This window comes from Alligator mississippiensis, chromosome 2 (genome assembly GCF_030867095.1).
Source record: "Alligator mississippiensis isolate rAllMis1 chromosome 2, rAllMis1, whole genome shotgun sequence".
Classification (NCBI taxonomy): Eukaryota; Metazoa; Chordata; order Crocodylia; family Alligatoridae; genus Alligator; species Alligator mississippiensis.
Window position 1 is genome coordinate 121,666,078 of NC_081825.1, and position 21,785 is coordinate 121,687,862.

The 21,785-nt window shown below is 45.7% G+C and overlaps 1 long non-coding RNA gene across 3 annotated transcripts in view; it reads right to left on the reverse strand.

Annotated features, from left to right (window-relative positions):
- LOC109284826 (uncharacterized) overlaps positions 1-21,389 on the reverse strand; it is a 36,407-nt gene extending 15,018 nt beyond the window's left edge. For all 3 annotated transcript variants that reach the window (XR_009459532.1, XR_009459533.1, XR_002092415.2), the window contains exons 1-4: positions 21,294-21,389; positions 18,858-18,955; positions 15,712-15,809; positions 13,625-13,816 (exon numbers count right to left, since the gene is read on the reverse strand). This is a non-coding gene — a long non-coding RNA (uncharacterized LOC109284826). The remainder of the gene's footprint in view (positions 1-13,624; positions 13,817-15,711; positions 15,810-18,857; positions 18,956-21,293) is intronic.
- Between the last annotated feature and the right edge of the window lie 396 nt (positions 21,390-21,785).

A 21,785-nucleotide genomic window follows, 5' to 3' on the forward strand; every position in this document is an offset into this window, starting at 1 on the left:
TAGAGCTGCTGCCCAGCCAAACAGCCCCCAGTCTGTACCTATGCATGGGATTGCTCCATCCTAAGTGCAAGATTTTGCACGTCCTCCTTGTTGACCCTCATGATATTTCTTTTGGCCCAATTCTGAATCCTAGCCCTACCCTCCAGCATATCTACTACACCCCCCAGCTTGCTGTCATTCATGAACTTGCTTAGGATGTGCTCTATGCCATCTTGTAACAATTCCCAGATTGTTGATGAAGATAATGAACAAAGCCAGCCCCAGGACTGCCCCCTGGGGCACTCCACTTGATACTAGCTGCCATCTACACCTCAATCACTACCCATTGAGCTCAACAATCCAGCCAGCTTACTATCAACCTTACATTCCATTTATCTAACGCATACTTCCTCAGCTTGCTTGCTAGAATGCTGTGGGAGACTGTATCAAAAGCCTTGCTAAAGTCAGAGTATATCATGTCCACTGTTTTTCTTGCATCAACAGAGCCAGTTCTCATTCTAGAAGGCAATCAGGTTGGTCAGGCATAACTTGCCCTTGGTGAATCCATGCTGACTGCTCCCAATTACCTTCTTCTCCTCCACATGCTTAGAAATGGATTCCTTGAGGACCTTTTCCATGATTTGCCAGGGACTGAGGTGAGGCTGACTGGTTTGTAGTTCCCTGGATGCATTCTTCTTTTGATTTGATTTCCAGATAATTTACCAGCTTAGGCCTGGGAATGGGAAGGCAGATGCCCTCTCCTGGAAGGCTGACAATGATTCAAACTAATCACACAGCCATATAAACCCAGCCCTATTCTGAAGCTTCATAACTGCATCAGTGCTGTGCAGCCAGTGTATTCTCCCTGATCTATGCCACCACGTGAGAGAAAATACCTCAATAAGAGAAGACCATCTTTACATAACAATTGCACTGGATTCAAGATAGGATCATATTTATCTGGGGTAGGATCTGTGTGTTCCCAGGTCTGGCTGACTGATTGTCCTTCATCTAAGCCATAACTACCTATTAACAGGCCACCCTAGAGCTGAGAAAATATACTACTTCATCTCCCACCACTTTTGGTGGCCACAGCTGTGCAAGACAGTGCAGGCCTTTGTCCACTCCTGCAATGTTTCACACTAAGAAACCCCCTCTGAAGCCTTACAGGCCCCTCCCACTCCTTCCCACCCTGCCTCAGCTGTGGTCTGCAAGTTTCCTGGATTTAATTATAGAGCTGTCAATTATGAATGATTGTTCTAAAATCCTGGTTACAACAAGCTAATTAAAAAATGGCTCACTTATCCCATTCAGGGGCCTTTCCTCAACAAAAAAGATATGGCCCAGATGCGGCTGGACCATGTGGCATGCCTCCACAGCCTCCACCATATCAGACTGTGGGTCCCAAGTCAACTCCTGGTTTTGACAAGAAGCCCTGTAACTACTTGCAGTTCAAATACTTCTCACATCAGCCTCAGACAAATGGCTAGGCTGGGAGAACCAGTCAGATTTCAGAGCAATGCCTTTGTTGTTATCTTAATTTTCAACTTAATAACTGGTTCTCACTTCTAACATTCTCAGAATTTGCCTACAATAACTCTGAGCATGCCTCAACCAGGGAAAGCTCATTCTTTACAAATTATGTATTCCACACCCAGTTACATCCTGCCTTACCCACAGACTCTGACAACCCACAGAGAACAAATGGGTACATCACTTTTTTATAAAGTCTAGGAGCAGTGGCTGCAGCTCAGAGTTTAAAGTGTAATACCTGATGGCAGGCTGAGTACAGGGCTAATTAGAAACCCCTGATCAAGAAGAATGTCATGCGACTCAGAAGGGGTGAAGCCCAGTGCACTAAAACCCTGGCCCCTCAACTAGAGAGTCTTGTCCGGACTGCCACTGAGAGTGAACTCTGGCTGGCCTGGGTGGCAACAGAGGGGCAGAGGCAGCATCAGTACCTGGGGAAGCTGCAGGAATCAGCAGAGAAAGGGTAGCAGTGGATGGGACGCTGGAAAACCCCTAGAGGGGGTTTAGGAGGGTTTTGTAGACATAGATGAACCAAAGGACTGGATGTGGTTGATAAGGATGGATAGGAGCCCACAGGAGCACCTGAGGGGCACCCAGTACAAAGCCCTTCCAGACTCTAGGACTCATTGGGCTGTGTGGAGCTGAGGCCCAAACAGTTTAAAGGCAAGGGATAGCAGCCCTGCAGATACAGGAGCTCAGTAGGCTGATCCCAGTTAAAGGGTCAGGGGCTGTCACAAAATAAGAGCAGCCTTGTCCTGGGGTCAAAGATGCTGGAGGGGCTGGGCTGGACTGAAAGCAGGTTTGCTTGGGTCAGGGATGCCAGGGAGGCTGGGATAAATTGCAAGTCACCTTTCTGGGGTCAGGGATGCCAGGAGGCTGCGACAAAACATGGGCCAGGGATGCCAAGTGCCCCAGAGACCGAGACAGGGCCAAGGGGCCCATAGACTGAGATACAGGGAACCCTGAGGCTGAGGAAGCCGGGCTAGAACAAGTGGGTCAGGGCTGGAGGCCTTCAGCCAGAATAACAGTGGGCTAAAGCCAAGAGGGCTGAAGTGCCTTCAGGAAGGTCAAAACCATTGTCAGAATAACATCCGTGAGGCATTGGTATGGATGTAGGGAAGGACAGAGGCCACAAATGTACCCCTTACAGTGATTAGGGCCAGCAGGGCTGGAGACCCAAGGCTGAAAGACTGTTGGCAGTGGGGGCAAAACCCAAATTAGGTGGACCAAGTTGAGCCAAAGAGATGAATCAAGGGTAGAGGAAGCACCCTGAGCTCACCATCCTCTGAGGGCAGCCTTCCCCCCATTTAACATGAAGGCATGGCAGGTGATGAAGCAGGATAAGGTTTGAGAAGCTGGGGATGGATGAGTGGGGTAAAATTAAAGCAGCCACTACAGGTTATCATGCCTTCCCCTATGACATGTCCCGCCACAGAGGCATATAAGTGGCAGGCAGACCAGCATTAGGACCACAGAGATTCAAACTGAAGGAGTCTGGGCCAGCAGTTAGAGGTTGAGTCCTCAACGCCACTGCACAGCTCATCAGACACAAGACCCAGCCCAGTCTGGTTTGTCCCATGTGGACATTAATGAGGACTCAAATGACTGGGGTAACCTATAGGCACTGTGAGCCCCTCATAGGAGGGCTATAGAACCCCTTCTACTTCCTGTGGGACTTACTGTAGCAAAATTGGTTGCGTGTGCACTCTTTGGACCTTTGCCTTCCTCCAGCCCTGCTTCTGCCTTGTTTCTATTTGCTCCTGCCCGATTCCAGCCTCATGATGGTCCCTGCCTCAGCTCTGTTTGGACCCCTTGGCTCTGATCTATCTTCCAACCTGACCACAATACTGCCTCAAACTTTGGCATGAAGACCTAGACTGTGACTGATAGTCTGGGGTCATACCAGGTATCTACAACATTCTGTTGAATGACTGTTCTGGTTGATTCTGACAGCCAGGGCCCACCTACTCTTAGGGGGCAGAAAATGTGGTTGTCAACTAATCAGCTCCATGTGGACTAGCCCTTCCAGAAGCTAGACCAGTGCTTCCTTGAACCCCTCTACACAACCTTCAAATCAACCCAGTAGTCTTCCAGTGGAGAAGGAGAAGTGGTACTATCTAGTAAATTGGGAAGCATATGGATACAAAGATCACATGTACGAAAACATCCACTTTCTGGGAAAAGTCCATAAAAGAACACCTAGTGAAACCAGGACCACCAACCCCCAATGGCCACCATTAAGGGAGGGAGGTAATGTCAGCCTACAGGCTAGGTTGGAGCCACTCAATCTAGCCAACACAGCCAATCATCTAGGCCTGCCACCTGATGGCTAACCACATAGATTGGGCAAGGCTGGCCAGAATGCTCCAGCAGAGCCTAACCATCCACAGCTCGCTGCCACCAGAGTGGCCAGTCAGGGTTGTCTGACCTTCTATTTCCCCCATATAAATCCTATGTAGGAACAGCAAGCATCTGGGCAACAGATTTAACCTGACACAAGACTGCTTTGCTCTCCCCCCTGCCCCAGCTTACTTTCCCTGCTTGACTTCCTGGCTTTCTGACTTGGCTTGTTTCTACAAGCTGCTCTCAAATTGACCTCCTGGTTTCCTGATCTGCCCTTGGATTCTGCTTGCCCCTCCTAACCCTTGTCAGCACCTTGATTCCCTAAATGGACCCTAAACTTGACATGATATGTTGGTATTTCAACATTACAAAACTATATTATTTATGTATTCTTTCCCCCAAAGTAACTGATTGGTATTTACATCCTTCATTTCAGCTAAACAAAGTTTTTGATTTTACCCTCTCCCCCACCCTGTGAAAATCTTCTTGAATTTCTGTTATAATAATGTAGTGGAAATGACAAGAACATCTTTGGACAATGACATTAGAAAATGACACAGCCCAAACCTATTATATGTCTATTTCACATTGTGCTTCCCTAAAAGCATTTATAAAGGCTACTTAAAGAGCTATTTCCACAATTTGTAACATTTATAAGTACTTTACTATTATTGTAGATGGACCTATTTCCTACCGTTTTTCTATACATGTATAATTTTTCAGATTGTCCTAAAAATGCATTAATTTCTATGCAATTTTCTATTTTTAGCACAGTCTTTCACCAAAGATCAGAGCATTTCAACGCATGATAGTTTCCAGCTTCTGCTATATAATACCATCGTACACTTAGGACAAAGATAATAATGAGAACAGAAAATGTATCTATCCTATTCTTCTGACAAAACTAGGTTTTTTTCTTAATGATCAGTTATACAATTGTCCCACAGGGATATTTTATAGTAAGCTGGTGAATATACTCAGTTGCAATTTTTTCAAAGAATCATAAAAATTAGAGATGAGAAACACCTGCTAGGTAGGCTTATCTTTCCTACTACTATGTTTTACACATATAGTATATCCTATGATGGTTCATTATTTATTGGGCCAGCTTTTTAGGTGAGTAAATCAAAAGAAAAACACAATTGAATTGAAGTACGTGGATTTACTTCAGCTAAGGATCATTATCCTCAAAAAGGTAACAGCTTTTATGCTTCATTCATTTAGCTAGACCAAAACCAGCCCTGTGTTTTTTCTTCCTTAAAACTTGCACAGTAACGTATTAATTTAATTTTGATATTAAAAGAGTAAGAAGATGATAATGTTTACATATAGGTCAGCATTTCAAACACTGGTAGCTACTATTAAATAAACATTAAACTAGTAAATATTAACCCAATTAACAAAACTAGTCAGGCATCTTATAATAAATGTTTAAGAGACTGGATTCTGCATTATGAGTTATATAGCAGTTTGTATCATGCAAAATACTTATAAAATTTGTGATCCACATTTTTGAGAGACATGTTACCTGATCAGCTAAAGTATGAGATACAGACAAAGAAAATGGGGTGCCCATTTGAAAGGGGGTGTGGCAAAAATAGCTGCTGCCAAGGAAGCAGAGTTGCTTTCTTATGCTTCTAAAAGACTTCTCAAAGAACAGCTAGCTTAGGGGATGGATAAGTGACAATAGCTTTATGCCAGGTATGTAACCTCCTCGTCTTAGTCTTCTCTGTGGACTTCAGCAACATGTAGACCTTGTAGGGTACATTCAGACGAGCCCACACATGCCTCTTGCCACGTCTCAAAGCAGATGGTGTGTGGGGCCCGTGTATGCAGGACCCGGCCTGGCACAACACACAGGCCCTGTGAATGGCACTGGGCCCTGGGTGACTGCCCAAGTGGCATGGAGCTGCCTGAAGGTGCATGGCCCTGTGCTAAGCTGGGCTGGGTCTGAGCAATTTGGTACAGGCAGCGCCAGGTGCCAAGCAGGCGGGGCCAAGCTACACTGCCCTGTGCTTTGGGGGGATGCTGTGCCAGGAGGGACCAGAGCATCCTGATAGGCTGCTGCTATGAGGGGGGGAGCATGTGCCCTGTGGGGGGGCATGTGGACAGGTGCATGATGGCCCTGTGGGGGCAGTGCATGAGGGCTCTGAGGGGGATGCATGTGGGCCATGCAGGGGCAAGCTGTGGCCCTATGGGGGAACTGTGGCTCTGTGGGGGGCCCTTTGGGGGGATAGTCAGTATGCTGTGTGTGGGGGGGTGTGCCCTGTAGGAGGGCAGGGGACCCACCCCTCCTGAGCAGCCCCCCACCTACACAGTACCCCCACAATACACCCACATACCCCACATCCCCTCACACACATGCCCCCACACCCCTTCCCAGTCCACTCCTGCAAATCCCACATCCTCCCATCACACACCCAGTGTGTCCAGCTGTGTGGCAGATTGAGACCTGCTGGCAGGAGCTGTGGCTCAGGGGCAGCTGTTCCCACATTCTAGTTAGTGAAGTGGTCAGGGGGAGCTCTAATTGTTCTATGATAAGGAAACCAAAAGCAAACATCAAAATATATAGATATTTAGATTAAATTTTATTATAACGATAGAGACACTGGTAGACTTCCAAATTGCTTAAACACTGTAAATATATCAATAAAACATTGCACCAGCTGATCCCTCTCTCTCTCTAATATATATATATATATATATATATATATATTTAGTTGTGGAAGAACATGGATTTTGGAGTGTTTTAAAGAGTGAATTTGGGTTTATCAGAGATTGCAGTTTTTAACTAGGGGACACCAGAATTCCTGCTAGTGAGGTAAGTGGCAGAATCCAGGCAGAGAAGCCTGCTTAGGGCTGGCACCCAGGACCCAGCCAGAGGGCAAAAGAGGTGGCTGACCTCCTGGCCATTTGAAGCCAGGAGAACATGCTTTGACAGTTCAAAGCAGGCCACCACACTGAGAACATCTTCTAGGCAATAGGTGCCCAGATGGCAGGGCGGTGGTACACATGTCAGTAGTGCCACACAATGGCCAACTGTGCAGCCACAGCCCATTGGCAGCTGGCCCAGAGCTGCAGATTCCTTTGCTGCAGACATGCAGTCCCCATTCAGGTTTGGCAGATGCACAGCTTTGGGGTGACGTGCTGCTGCAGGTAGCATCAGGTCATAGCCAGGCAGCAGTCCCCACTGCCATACAACTTCAGTGGGTAGAGGGTGAGGGAACTCTCAGTTAGGGCAACTGCAGCAGTCCAGCTGCCACAAGGGATAGTGTCCCCAGATACCAATTGGCCAGGCCCCAAAAGCTTCTATTTGTATCACCCAATTATTAGGACAACAAAGGCAAAAAACAGGACAGGAGTGATGTGAGGGTCAAAGGGTCAAAATATGAAAATGAGTTCTCCTAAGGGGGATACTGAGCAGAGCCCCCCAGGCCACACCCACTGGTCCTCAAAGATGTCTAGAGGAGCTGGTGGATGCCGTCCAGTGGTGCTCTGCCCAGAAACATGTGCGGACCAGTGAGAAGAATGCGGCCTCTCAGTCCCTGGGCACTTTCCCAGCCAGATCCTCCTTTCGAGTCATGTTCAGGGCCCACTTGGGCAGGGCCAGGAGGAGGTTGACCAAGAGGTCCTGGGACATGCTGGATCCATAAATAAAAAGGTGGGGGATAAAATTCGTCCACAACTTCAGGATGAGGTTCCAGAGGTGGAGGTAGAGGGGCTGCAACATGGTGCACTCAAGCGTCATGTGCGCAGTGATGTACAGTGAAGAAGTGGACCAGTTTGCTGTCCTCCAGCCAGCTTGGGTGGTGGAGTGGGCAGTGCCGCAAGGCTTGGCGAGGCACCAGGCCCATGACATACTCTGGTGGGCTGGAGGACATGGGGTGCGGCAAATTTCACCTCCTGGACTAGGAGGAAGGTCACACACATCATGGATAAACCCATGTACCAGGCCAGTGCAGCGGGGTCCACCTACCGTAGTCCAGGAGGTCTCCAATATGGGTGACCACCCAGGACCATCCTCTGTCACAACCGGGGTGATTCCACCATCGGTACCTCTAGCTGGGGGTTCTAGAGAAGGCACTTGATGAGCAGTTCGGCACACTGGATGAGTGTTGCAGGGGACCTGGAGGTGGAAGCCAGCCTCTAGGCCCAGAGGAGGTCCTGGTAGAACTCTGGCAGCCCTCACAGGTTCTGCAGGGAGAAACCCCTCAGGTTGAGGAGCTGTCAGTTGTACCGGAGATCCTGGAAGTGGCAGAGGAAGGCGTGCCCCAGGTGGCCCCATGCTGCGTGGCTACTGACACCATGTAGCAGTCGCTGCAGGGCCTGAAGATGAAACGTCAGGACCTGACTGTGCAGGTAAACCAGGCCCTGGTTGCCCTCCCATAAGGAGAGGCTCAGGACCTCCGCAGCAACCCAGTGCTGTCCTGGCCAGGAAAACTCCAGCACCCATATCTAGAGCCCATCCAGGACCTTAGGGGCACCGGCAGGGTGTGGAAGTGGTACCAGAGCATGGACAGGACCAGCTGGTTCAACACCAGCATGGACTGCAGGTGCAGCAAGACAGCCTTCACTGACATCTTGTAGTCTGTGCAGAGGAGGGATACGGGACACCAGTTCCTCAGGTCATGGGAATTCCTCTTCTTTGGCAGGAGGATCAGCATGGCCCTCTGACATGACAAGGTGAGTTCCCCACTTCCCTTGGATTTGGCCCAGACCGTGGCAAAGTCTGGGTCAAGGATGTCCCAGAAGGCCCAGTAGAATTTCCTGGTCAGCTCATCGATTCATGGCATTGTTGCCAGGCATCAGGTGGAGGGTGGTGGAGAACTTGGCCAGGGTGAGAGGAACCTCTAGCCAGTCTCAGTTACACATGCTGACCTGCAGGAGTCCCTCCAACAGGCTTCGGTGTTGGTCAGATCCAGGGTGAAGAGCTCTTCATAGAAGGCTCTCGCTGGTGCATCTCACCTGGATCCATGAGGGGGCTGTCAACACCTGCCAGAAGGCAGGTGATGTACTTTTTGGCCCCCCCGCCTTTTCTCCAGGGCACAGAAGAAGTGGGAGCTATGGTCCATGTCCCAAAGGAGCTGGATGCGTGAGTGGACAAACACACTGTGGGTGCAGGTGTCACCCAGAATGCAAAGCTCTTCCTGCCTCTCCTGACACTCTCCACAGAGGGGTGGGTTGGTTGGGCCAGTGGCCAGGCACCTCTCCAGCTCCAGCACTTCCCGCTTGAGCTGCTTGTGGACTGACTCCCTCTTCTGGGTGTGCCTCTGAGTGTAGCTGTGGCAGAAAAGCCGGATGTGCATCTTCCCCATGTCCCACCATCTCTGAACCTAGGGTTAAGCTGCCTGTTCATCCTGCCAGGCCAGCCAGAACTCCTGGAAGGCCTCCCTGAAGTCCATGTCCTCCAAAAGACTGGCATTAAAATGCCAGTAGGCCAACCCTGGATGCCCAGGCCCCAGTGTAGCCTGGGCCCAGGCAAGGTGGTGATCACTGAAGTGGATCTGAGGGGGCATGGGTGCCGGTGGCAGGGGCACCCCTCTTGCCAATGGAATCTTTGGATGCCTTCCCTGCCTGGCCCATGGGGCACTCGTGATGCAATTGCCCCGTGGCATGGCACCAGAAGCACCACAGGTCCCCCAGCATATAGAACACTCTCACCAGGGCCCCCTGAAATGTAAGCACAAGGCACTCTTCAGCCTCCACTCTCACTTCCACCACCAGTTAAATTATGACCTGGCAATGGAATGAGTGCACGTGGTGGAGGCCAGGGTCTTGACACCCTAGTGAGAGAGCCACCACCAGGGAGATAACCCTCCCCAGGGTTTGGAGCTGGGGGATCAGGGTCCAATTAGCAATATAGGTTGGGATGGAGCTGAAGACCACTTGGGTCCCCAGCTCTTCTAGGGTGTTGAGGGGGATATACTCACTCTCCACCATAAGCCCCCTGTCTACCACCTTTTGTGCAGCAGACTCTGAGGCAAGGAAAAAGACCCCCTTGCCATGGAATTAGGTGGCCGCCATGATCTTGGGGGGGTGGGGGGGAGGGGCCATCATGCAAGCAAGGGCCTGCACCCAGGTCTCAAAGTACAGGTTCTCCTGCTTGGGTAGTTCACACTACACCCCATGTCTGTGGGTGAGTGCCATATAGGTGGCCCTAGCACCAGAGCTGGAAGGCCTGGAGGTGGAGGGTCCAGGCCTCATGGCTGTGGGTTGCCCCAGGCACTAGATCCCCCTGGCTGCAGATCTGGGAGAAGCTGGGCAGGGTCATTGTGCCTTAAGTGCACAACTTGTCCCACACCAAAGTGCATGCCTGGGCACATGCACTAAGGCAAAAATTCCTGGCTCAAATTTGTGCCACTCCTATTTGAGCTGCTACAAGTGCATGTGCCTGCATGTGTGGACTTGCCTGTAATGATCACATTATGTCATAAGTGATGTTATGATTTTTTATATTATTTTATATAAAATACTTCAAGAAACTTCAAGGAAGTCACAGTCTAAGTAAAGAGAAAGACAGAGAGACTACTAAAAGAGGTAATGGTAAGGTGTGAGATTGGTAAAATGTAGGAAGTGAAAGGGAGTTACGTTAAATATAGAGAGGTAGTTAGATGTTAGTCTGAAGCCAGGCAGAAGGCATCATCTGATCTGATGAAATAGGCTGTTGCCTTTGAAAGCTTATTTGTCTCTGAACCAGTTTGAAAGATGCCATTATGACCTGCTTTCTGCTATTAATATGGTAATGTAGATAAAAAGATGGTAGACAGTAGCTACTTCAACATCTTGCTTTAGTTTGTCTATGATAGCTGACCAAGAATAACAAAAGGGTAAACAAGAAATGATAGAAGTTTTTGCGTTAGGTACATTTGGTACAATTGGTACGTAGGCAAACTTGAGGTTAGATCTGATCAGTTCCTGCAAGTCACATGCCTCAGACTAAGAAGATGTAATGCAAAATATGGAGGGATACAGATGTAATGGAAAATATGGACAAAAGACGTATTTTGCCAGTGTCAGCTGGATCTATGCAGTTAGCATTTGCTATAGTATCTTAGAACATTTAGTCAACAAAAGTAAGTGAACCTAACAGCCTCTAGTAAAGGGGGACTGGACAAAGTCTTGGAGGAAAGGGGCATCAGTAGCTATTGAGCATGGGAGCCAGGGATACAGCTTCTGAATTAGAATTTCCTAGACCCTAAATGCTGGAGGCTGCAAGTGAGAAGAACAGTGGGGAAAAAAATGTTGCCAAACCCAGTTCATACTTTCTTTGAGCATCCACTCTCTGCCACTGTGACACAGGATATTGAGCAAAATGGACCTATAGTCTGACCCAGTAAATGGAAGTTCTTATGTAATCCTCACCTAAGTGAGGAATCGTAGATTTTAGAGCCACTTTCTGCTGTTTTGACCCTTTTATATACATAAAAGATCAATAAAGATACTGGGAATCTCACTCATCCTAATGTCCAAGCTGTTATCTCCTTTCATTCATAGTCTATGTAATGCTAATTTTAACTATTTAAAAATAATTTTAGTTCTGAATTCAATAGAACATGCATAGGACAAAGAAACACTGGAAAAAAGTCTTCAAGGAAAGTAAGAAAGTAACCCATTCTGCTAGCGTTATGTAGAATTTTTCTGTAGATGCATAGAAAGAAAGGACTAGCACAAAGAAGTGCAGAAGAACACAAAGATTTTGTACTCAAATCAAAGTGTTTTGATTGGTACATAGGCAATGGAAGTAAGACATAATGGTAGCAGGCCTCTACTGAATGATCAATAACAAGTGGATCATCAACTCAATGACCGGACCATCAACTCAATGACTCGACCATTGTCTTGCATTGACTCACCGAGCAACCACAGACCTCATGCAGGAACAGAGACAAAACTCAGCATTTGAAAGATAAAGAACCTACAGGAACCCAACTTTTGGAAGACTAAGACCCTACAGAAACCAGCAACCCTACCATTGTATCCCACCAGACAAGGAGGACACCTGAATCTGCACATATGCATCTGAGCAGGATTGGTGTTGCCTGGACATGTCCTTCCCATAGAAGACACAGGTAGTCCACCCCTATAAAAGGGGAGGCAGAGTGTGACCTCTTTGGGATGCCCTCTCTATCTGGACCAGCACTATCTACCCAGAGGCCCTGCCGGAGGCCCCTTCTGGACAACACCTTGCTGGAGAAGACCCTGACTGGCCATCGAGGATCAACTCATAGCCCAGGATAGGTAGCTATCATCCACCTTCCTTCTCCAAGCAAATTACCTGGACCCTGTCCCTACACACCTTGACTCCAATCCCTCCACCAAGCCTTTCCTCTCCTGCTACCATTGTGTGGGTGTGGGTGTGAACCAATAATTCCATGGGGCTATATAGTGTGCTGCCTGATTAATAAAACTTTTATTCTGAAACCCCGAGTTGGGTTTTTGTCTTATTGACCTCCTGGCCCTTGTCCTTAATTTCCCAGCTTTCTCCCTCAGTTCTTTCTGCCTCATTTACAGCCCTGATCTCCCAGCTTTCTGCTCCTGTTTCCCGGCTGTCTCCTCCTTGCCATCAGGCTTTTTCCCTCACTTCCACCCTGGCACCAGGTGACCCCAAGTAACCCCAGGGCCTCAATTAACCTCAAGTAACCTCAATCCCCAGTGACCCTGAGTAATCCCAGGGCATATAAACCTCCAGTGACCTCAAGTAACCCCCGGGGCACCTTGGCCCCAAGTAAGCCCAACTCAAATTGACCCAAAGTAAACCCAAAGGTACCTTGACCTCAAATAGCCCCAAGCACCAAGTTACCCCAAACACCCCCTAGTGTTCACACAGCCACAGAAGTGTATGCACAGAAGTGCATGTTTGCATGTTTGTGTATGTGAACTCATAATGGTGTATGTGTAGTTTGTGTGTGTGTATATATATATATAATTGTGTAGTATGTCCTCCTGTCTAACAGAACAATATTGAGATCCCGAGTGTTGATCTGCTGTGTGTCAAGTCAACACAGTGTGCATTAAGGATTAAAATGTAGCACACTTCCAGTAATTCACAGAAAAAAATTGGGAAAATACAATGAGGAAATGAGAATATTTAGTGGGAACTACTAAAGGGAAAACAAAGAAACAAAACCCAAGAACTTTTGAGCTGAAGAGAGTATCAGCACTTAGTACAAGGAACATAAAGGCCAATGACACTTTAACCAGTCATAGTCTCCTCCTCTGATTTTGATGACTTTTGGTTCCATGGCAGAATACCTGACTTGTATTTTTTTTTTTTTTTTTTAACACACAAACAGATTTTATAGGGGGGAGGAATACCAGGGAATTCATATCACTTTCTTTTTCATATTCCCCTTTGGTTGTGTTGTCTTGGGGGTTTTTTCCTACAGATTTCCACATTCAACAGTCAGCAAATTTTACCTTGACATTCTTGTTCACATACTAAATATCATGTACCATTGTTTAATAATTCAGACACTCATGCCCATGGTCCCTTTAATCTGTAATTACTTTTGTGGTAATACTTCAGTGTAAAGATAAACAGAAGTTCCATGTCTAATATGAGTAAACTCTCTCAGGAACTATATTCTGAAAAATTAAATAGTTTCCCCCCCAAGGCTTTTACTTTATGGAAGTGCAACTCTGACATATTTAAAAATATATATAATTAGGGAAATTGATAGCAGTAGATATTATTGCTGGTGTACGCTAAACACATAACATTTCTACAAATTAATAATCTCTCTCATTAAAGTATATAGAAGGTGCCGCTTACCTTTATGAAGAGACTACTGATCTTGGGTGTCTCAGCTCTGATGTGTCCAACTTGACTCACTCCAAAGAAATGCTGGCATCAGAAAATGTTGAATACATGCCACCTGAACATGATGTCTTTGCAATTTTAGAGAGATCCAGAGACTTCATGATATACGATGGAACCACTGGCTAAATGAAGACATGAGGAATTCTGAAATGAAAACAAATTTTAGATGGAAAAGAATGAAAGAGCACCTACTGCAGTTCATTCCTTTCCATCTAGTAGGAGATGCATCAAGTAATATTATTATTCCAAAAATACCTGTCCATTTAAAATCATTTATATTTATTAATGGGAGCAACTTCCACAATGCAGTTTAGCATTACATGTACTAAGAGCTTTGCGGGTGACAATTCCTCTTTAACAACTAATCTAATATTTCAATTGTTTCCCAAATTATTCTTTGGGATATTTAGAGAAGGTAGGAGCGGAGGGGAAAGGGGAGGGGGAGGGAAAGTCCCAACCAAACAAAGAGCAGAATTGTGATTTTTATGTAGCTCCTATGACAATTTTTACTTTTGCAAGTCGTCCCAATTTTTTTCTTATATTAAAAAAAATATTTTTGCATACATATTCCCTAGGACAAAACTTTACAATTTTTATGTTTGTATACAGATTTTTAATGGAAATGTTCTCATCCTATTTGCACCTTACTTCCCCCTTCTATAGATTGCATATAATGGCTTATAACAGGTTGAGGCCTAATGTTTGAAAACAGACTCTGAGATCTTTAAAAGACAGGAAACAAAAGTCCAAAGCAGCAATAATAGTATTACCTCCTCAGTACTGCTAGTTAGGCAAAATGCTATTAGGAATGGCTCATTTTCAGTAAGCTCTGGGAGGAACCTTGTCTCAGGAACAGAAAAGAGCATGTTCCACATTATACTCATGACATATTATCATGTAATGTAGCATACTCTTCCTGAAGCACCCAAGGCATTGCACAGGATCAGCCATAGCTTTAACTTCCACTCCTCTTTGGGATGCCATAGCTACTGGGGACATCAAGTACAAGGATCATGATGGTAAAAATCTCTTGTATGATGTTTACAAGATCTTGATGTGTTCTCTCCCTTGTGCACCTCCGTTAGGGACTGCAACAATCTGGTCATTTAAATTCTAACCTATGGGTCAAGATAATGTTTTGGTGTGAATCTGATATTTCTAGAAACTGGGTCCTCCCCTCCCCCACCCCCAGATAACATTTCTAATACATTAGTAAAATGCTTCCCATTGTATAAACGTTAAAATCATTAACCTAAAAACTAATTTTGTTTGATTATTTTTCCACTGTAATAGAGGTTTCATGGGGCCAAAGACAACCGTTTGTCAGAGATAAGCCTTTGCAAATTTGGATAATGGAGGGGAGTATGATGAATTAAGGACTTTTAAAAAGATATTCATTAGCACTTTTAGCTTAATTGTGAAGCATCCTACTTAGCACTTGTACAGCTGATGTTTTGCACACAAACACCACCAAGTAGCATGTTTCTAGAGCCGTTATGTTTCAATGATAGTGTTATTGGGTTATCAGCCAATTGTGATCATTAGCAGGTCAAGTGCTCTATAATTGCCCTAATAATGTTTATTGGGCATGTAATAATGATTAAATGACAAACAGCTGCCAATGCGACAATAAGTAAGCAAGGTAACATTAACAAACAAAGTAAAATTATTTTGTCAATTTGAATACCGATTAGTACATTACATGTCTCATGCTGCAACAGGAATTTTTATTTATTTTTTTAAAGGGTATTTTGTGTGCTTGTCTGTTTTCTAGCTAATTAAAGCAGATGGTATTGCCCAAAATTTGGAAAAATATGTCCATTTATTCTGGGATTTGAAATCTCTGGAGAGGCAAAAGACCAAATGAGGAAAACTCTACAGTAAAATGCTAACATTCATCACTGTATTCATGGAAACACTGAAAAAGGAATCAAAGCTAATATCATTAATCATTGGAAGCTGTCTCAAACTAATAACATGATAGTTGAGATGAAGAAAGGATTTTCAATTATATAGAGTAGTTATATTCAACTTCTAACCTGAACAGAAAGAATTTTTTCAGCCTGCAATTTTCCATATTTTCTCTTGGTTTGACAGTAATTATTTGTGCCAAGTCCGACAAAGTTTAGAACTCACCCTGCAAAAAAAATCCAAGATCAAATCCTAAACCAGAGGCATCATTTTGCTCTTACTTATATCAGTGAAAACACAGAAGAAAGCCAACTAAGCCAATGGTGTTATAACCATGTACAAATAGTATGAGATCAGAATCAGGACCAAATACTTTTAGGGTACAAGGAAGCTCCATGAAGAGTTGCTCAAGGTAGTTCTGAATAACCTAGTTTTTTGTACTAGAAGCAGTATAGCTCAATTAATATTGTTATGAATCTCTGTTTCGAAGAAGAGAGAACACAGTTAACAGGAGTTGTCAGAGCATATATGACACAACATCTTTAAATGCGAATACTCATAATAATCTTGGTCAGTGTAACATTATTGCAAAGAAGGTGGGGGATCTAGCAAGGGTGTATCGGTCAAATCTGTTCTGGTCAGACATTTCAACTTTGTCTTCCCCTTGACACTATACCTACTACAATAGCCAACACTGCCTGTTATGTAATCACTCAGGCACATATACATCTGTCACACTCATTGTGCTTTTCTGCAGTAGCATAAGCAGAAACCAAATGTGTTGATAATTTTACATTAGTTATCTTTCCAAGGGTGCCTTAATTTGGTGCTATAGGCTGGTGCATCGTATGTGGCTTGGTTAGGGCCATTTGGCCCTGTGACAGTGTTGTGCTCCAACTAGGGTATCTAGACTTGTTGTTCATAAAAATACTGAGTACTTCTGCACAGCATTGCTGTAACCCAGGGGGAGGGTGGCTGGATGTGGAGCAGAGGCAGCGTGGGGTAGTGGATGGCAGTGGTGCCCACTGCTGCATGCAAGCTTCCCGCCCCACCCCCATCTGGCTGGCTGGGCGGCACCTGTACAAACCAAAGGGGGGAACTGCTGCCCTTGCCCTGCCCTGGCTCTGCTCCTGGGAGGTGGCAGCATGGGTGATGGGTGACAGTGCTCCATCCCCACCCACCCATGCGTACCCCCTAGGGCCTTCCCAAGTACCCCAGTTGACAACCCCTGCTATAACCCATATAGAAATGATTCCCAAGTGGCACTGACAGGCTTGGAAGAGCATCTCAACCAGCCTCTATCAAGGTGTATCACTGAGACAGAAGCCCTCGCACTACATATTGGGGCTCCTCCACATTAATTACTATCAGTTATGAGAAACTGGTTAATAATGCACAGCTGAGCATTAGTTCATTATTTCTGTTAGAGGACTATACTATGCCCTTGAAGAAGAAATCAATAGAATTAATAAGTTTCTCTCAGAATAATCGTATCATGGATTATTATGATCATATGTGGCTGGGAGGACATTGTAGAAATCTTAAAGAAAGTCTGGATGAGTCGTAAAGAAATTTCAGACTATAGGGGTCATCTTCACCTTTTTTAGGTTTCAAGATTATGCTCAATAAATACACTAAATTTAGTCTCCTTGCAAAAAGACTGCAGAGAAAAGGTAAAAACAACTGGGGAAAACATACCACTGCCCCAAATTGAATGATTTTGAGTATCTTGTCCACTTAATTTGTGACCATAACATTGAAATTGGGAATATGGAAAACCTTCTGTCCCTGGATTACATACATGCAAATCCTTAAGCGTGCAAGAAGCCAATTTGTGACAACTTTGCAAATCAGAAATGAGAAACAAACTTATTCATCGTTTGCTAATTTGTACTGCTTTACCACAATTAGACTAGGTACTAGTTTATTTTAGAGAAGGAACAAAGTATTTTTGGCATTCATAGACTCAGTTATATGCATAAATGGATAGAATGGGCTATTTATGCAAAGCAACTATTCACCAAATATGACATGATATTAAAAATCCAAAAAAGATGTAGTTTTGGGTAACTTTACTGTGAAACTGGTTAACAGGACTATCTGGATATTATCATCTTTTTCTGTCAGCTCAAGCTTTGAGACTTCCAGATAGTCACACATATTGAAAGTGTTAGCTGACTTAGGCTAAGTACAGGCATTCAAAATGGCCATGACGGAATCAAAGGCAGGTGGTTTTCTGCAAGTGGAGTAGGTTACATCTGTAATGAACAGAACACATGTTCATCCTTTGGTGCGGGGCCATACAGGCTGCCTACACTGACCAAGACCAGCAGGTTGGGAGCACTCCTGCATGCCTCCCAGCATGCCCCATGGGCTCCCCAGGCTGCAGGAGACTGCTGAGTGCCCTGACTGGTTGCCAGGCAGGGCCGAGCACACCTCTGCCCCTCTGCTGCATCATCTATCAGCCAGACACATCTATCTGCTTCAGGCAGGCAGCATGGGGGGTGGGAAAGAAAGGCATCTGTGTCCCTGCCTGAACCCCATCACAAAGCACCCCATGATGTACACACAGACCTGACACCAAGCCCAGGAGAAACCCTGCAAGCAGGCACAGCACCATGGAACCCAAATGGGCTGCCGGGCATGGGCAAGCATTTCCCATCCCGTGCACTGCCTGCAAGTGATACATGCCTTTGGCTGACAGACAGTGCAGCAGTGAGAGAAGGGAATGCTCATCCAATACTTTAGCAGCCCAGTTGGGATCCTTGGAGCTGCACCTGCTTATGGGGCTTCTCCTGGGCTCTGTCAGGTCTGTGTGTACATATTAGGGTGCTTCATGATAGTTTGTACAGGGACACAGACACCTCCCTTTCCCCCAACCCCCATGCTGCCTGCCTGCAGCTAACAGCTGGCCAGAGTTAGGAGGCTGGGCTGTGAAAAGGGTCCGCGCTGTAATGTGAGAGCTTGGGGGCAGGGCCTTCTGGGTACCTGGCCAGAGCAGCCAAACACAGGGAGAGGGGTAGCTCCCCTCCCTGTGAAAGGGGCTAGCAGGAGGCTGCAAAGGAGCCTGGAATGCCATGACCTAACGTGATCTGGTCCTGAAGTTTGATTCACCAGTCTACCTAAATTGATGTATTCTGAGTACATATCAAACCAGATCTATCCTAGACCCAGGCCATTTTTAAACTAGTCTATGTTTGCTGAACTTTTTTCTGTTTTGTTACAGGTGTAGACAAGTTTCCGATCACTTATACTAGAAATGTAACATCTCTACCTGGCCTGAGAGAAGAAATTATAGAACTAAAGTTTGCAAGACTGTCCAGGCTTGTGATGCTCCAGGTTACAATGCATTTCACTCATTATCTGATGGATCTGAAAAAAAACAAACCCTGTCAGTTGCACACTGAACCATAAATAAACGATAGTTACATTAAACAAGTGTTACAGTTAAGAGGAACTACACATATGGACAATTGCCTGCTTCAATAATGAGACAATTATCCATTAAAATGGATAAAACTTATCTCTGAGGGTGTTGTGTGGTTCAATAATTGTTTGCAAAATATTTTGAGATACAGGGGATAGATGCTTCCATATACAGTAAGCACAAATCAATATTATTATTATTTTACCATTGCTAATTTGGGTGATAGTGATAAAAGCTGATGCTGCAATACTACCATTATTAAAATGACCCCAAGGTAACCATTGTCATTAGTAATATAAAGGCTGCCTCACTGAACAGAAGAACATTAAAAACTGAGTGGCTTAGAATTATTACCTGATATTAAGTTGTATGTTTTATATGTGAGATCTGAATACCATTGCAAGGGATATAAAGCAACATGGTGAGGGGAAAATAATCCAAACTAACTCAAATACTCTGTATTCTGACTTGCTTGTAAATGCCTGCAAGGACCCCAGTCAGGCACTAGGCCTCATCATACTAAGCTCTGTACATACATGCAGCTTACAGTCTCCTTTGCTAAGGCACAGCAACAGGAAGTTAGATGTTTGCACAACTGATGATTCCCAATAACCTGAATATTTCTTCCTTTTCTTTTTTAACTTCAAAAACAGTGGCTGGATTAAACCACTGCTCAGTCTGGTTGCCATTGTTCAGTAGCATTTTCTGTAGCATCATAAAAATAGAAAACCTTAAGGAGGAGGGAGGATGCCCATATAAATTTAGCAGAAGTCACGGTAGATTTGCACCTTACAGCCTAATTAAATCTGAGATGTATAGCATGAGCTTTCCTGAGCCCGAGCTCACTTCATGAGATGCATCGGGCTCAGGAAAGCTCATGCTATACATCTCAGATTTAGTTAGGCTGTAAGGTGCAAATCTACACCGACTTCTGTTTGACTTCAGACAAACTACCTCTCTCTGCTTATAGATTTGTTCAACAGGCTACCTGGCTGCTTATCTTTCCTTTAAAATTCTTCCCCAGGACCCGCTTCTGCTGTGATAGCTAGTACAGCACAAACGGTACAGTATCCCTTAATTTGATATTCAATTTATTTTACTCTGCCCCCAAAATGTCACTGTGCTACAGATGTTAGTATTGCAAGCTGTCATTGCACTGTGATAGCTGTCAGTGGTCAGGCTGGACATTATGGCAGCTGGCAGGGGATAGGTGGTTCTGACCTATTTGGAGAATTTTCCTTTGGGAAAATGCTACTGTTGGCAGCTATGGATTTGGCATTAAGATCTGAGCAGTTCTCAGATCCACCAGTCACAGACCAATTTCTTCCAAACAGCCTCTTTATCCTACCTGGGCTCTCCTGCTCCTCAATCAGATGGGAATGAAAAAAAAAGCTGGATGTCCATCACTAGGGGCAACTCCACAGAGCCATGCTGACAATGTTCCTGCTGCATGTAGCTGCCTTCAGATTCTTTAAATGGATGGAGTTGCCTATGCAGCTTGCAGGAACTCAGTGAACAAATTTGCAGACTTAGGATTCTAATAATGACGCATGTGACAGGGGTCCATCTCACAGCCGATCTGTATGTCAGCCCACCCACCTGGGCAGCCCACCTACCTACCTCACCTGCCATGCCTTGTTGTAATGAAAATAATTAGAGGGCTCTAGGTGAGAGGCTGCCCTCTTTATGTCCCAATACTCAGGGTGTACTAGACGACTCCAACCTCACACTTATCATGTCCCAAGCCTCACAGGTGTTACTTTGGTGTTCTCAACTCAGGGTTCCTCCCCTGGTGCCAGACTCTGGTGTCTGTTCCTCTCTGTGCCTCTCTGGTGCCTTTCTCTCTGACCCCGGTTTTCTGCATCTCTCCCTGATGCCTGGCTCTCTGTGCATCTCTCTCTGGTGCCCAGCTCTCAATGTCTGTCTTTGTGTGGTGCAGGGCTCTTGCCTACCTCTCTGTCCCTCTCCCTCTGGTGCCTAGCTCTCCAGACTTCCCTCTCTGGTGTCTAGCTCTCCACACCGCTCCCACTCTGGTGTCTGGCTCTCCACGCCTCTCTTTGGTACCTGTCGCTGGGTTCTGCCCAGATTGTGTGCCCCTTTCTCTGAGCACTAATGAGGCCTCCAAATCTCCCCTTATAGCCTCATTCCAGTCCTCTGGTCTAAACAAACACAAGTGTAAACCCCTAGGCTGTAACATAAACACTAACAATAAATATAACACTCTGTCTCTTTAACAGGAAAAACTTCCAACCTTCAGCTAGCATGCCCCCTATCCCCGGGTACCTGAGAAGCTCCTGAAGTTGTACTGTACTTAGGTAGTCAAACAGGCAGCACTAGGACTCAGGTAACTCCCCACGGCAGTTAGCAGAGAGAGCCTCCTAGCTACCTCCAGCCTGAGCTTTATGTATCCTCAGGGCCCTGCTGCTTTACCAGCACCTAACTACCTGCAGGTGTGACCCAATTGCTCCATTAGGTTGTTCCCCTGGTAACCCACAGCTAGGGAAGCTCTGCTTAGCCAGTAGATCTCCCAGGTCAGGCTGCTTCAGCTTTAAAGGAGCAGGCACATTTTAGTGCCCTGCTACAATGCAACTAGAGCTTTTAGCCTTTCTGTTATCCTTGCCTGCACCCTTCCCACACACTATCCAGCAGTGGGGGATTATTTTGTCCCATGGGCCACATACGCTAGGGACAGACATTCAAAAAGCCAAAGCCTGAATTGATTCAACCTTTGCAGGTTAGTCTAACCTGCCTAGGCTGAACCGGTTTGTAACAGGA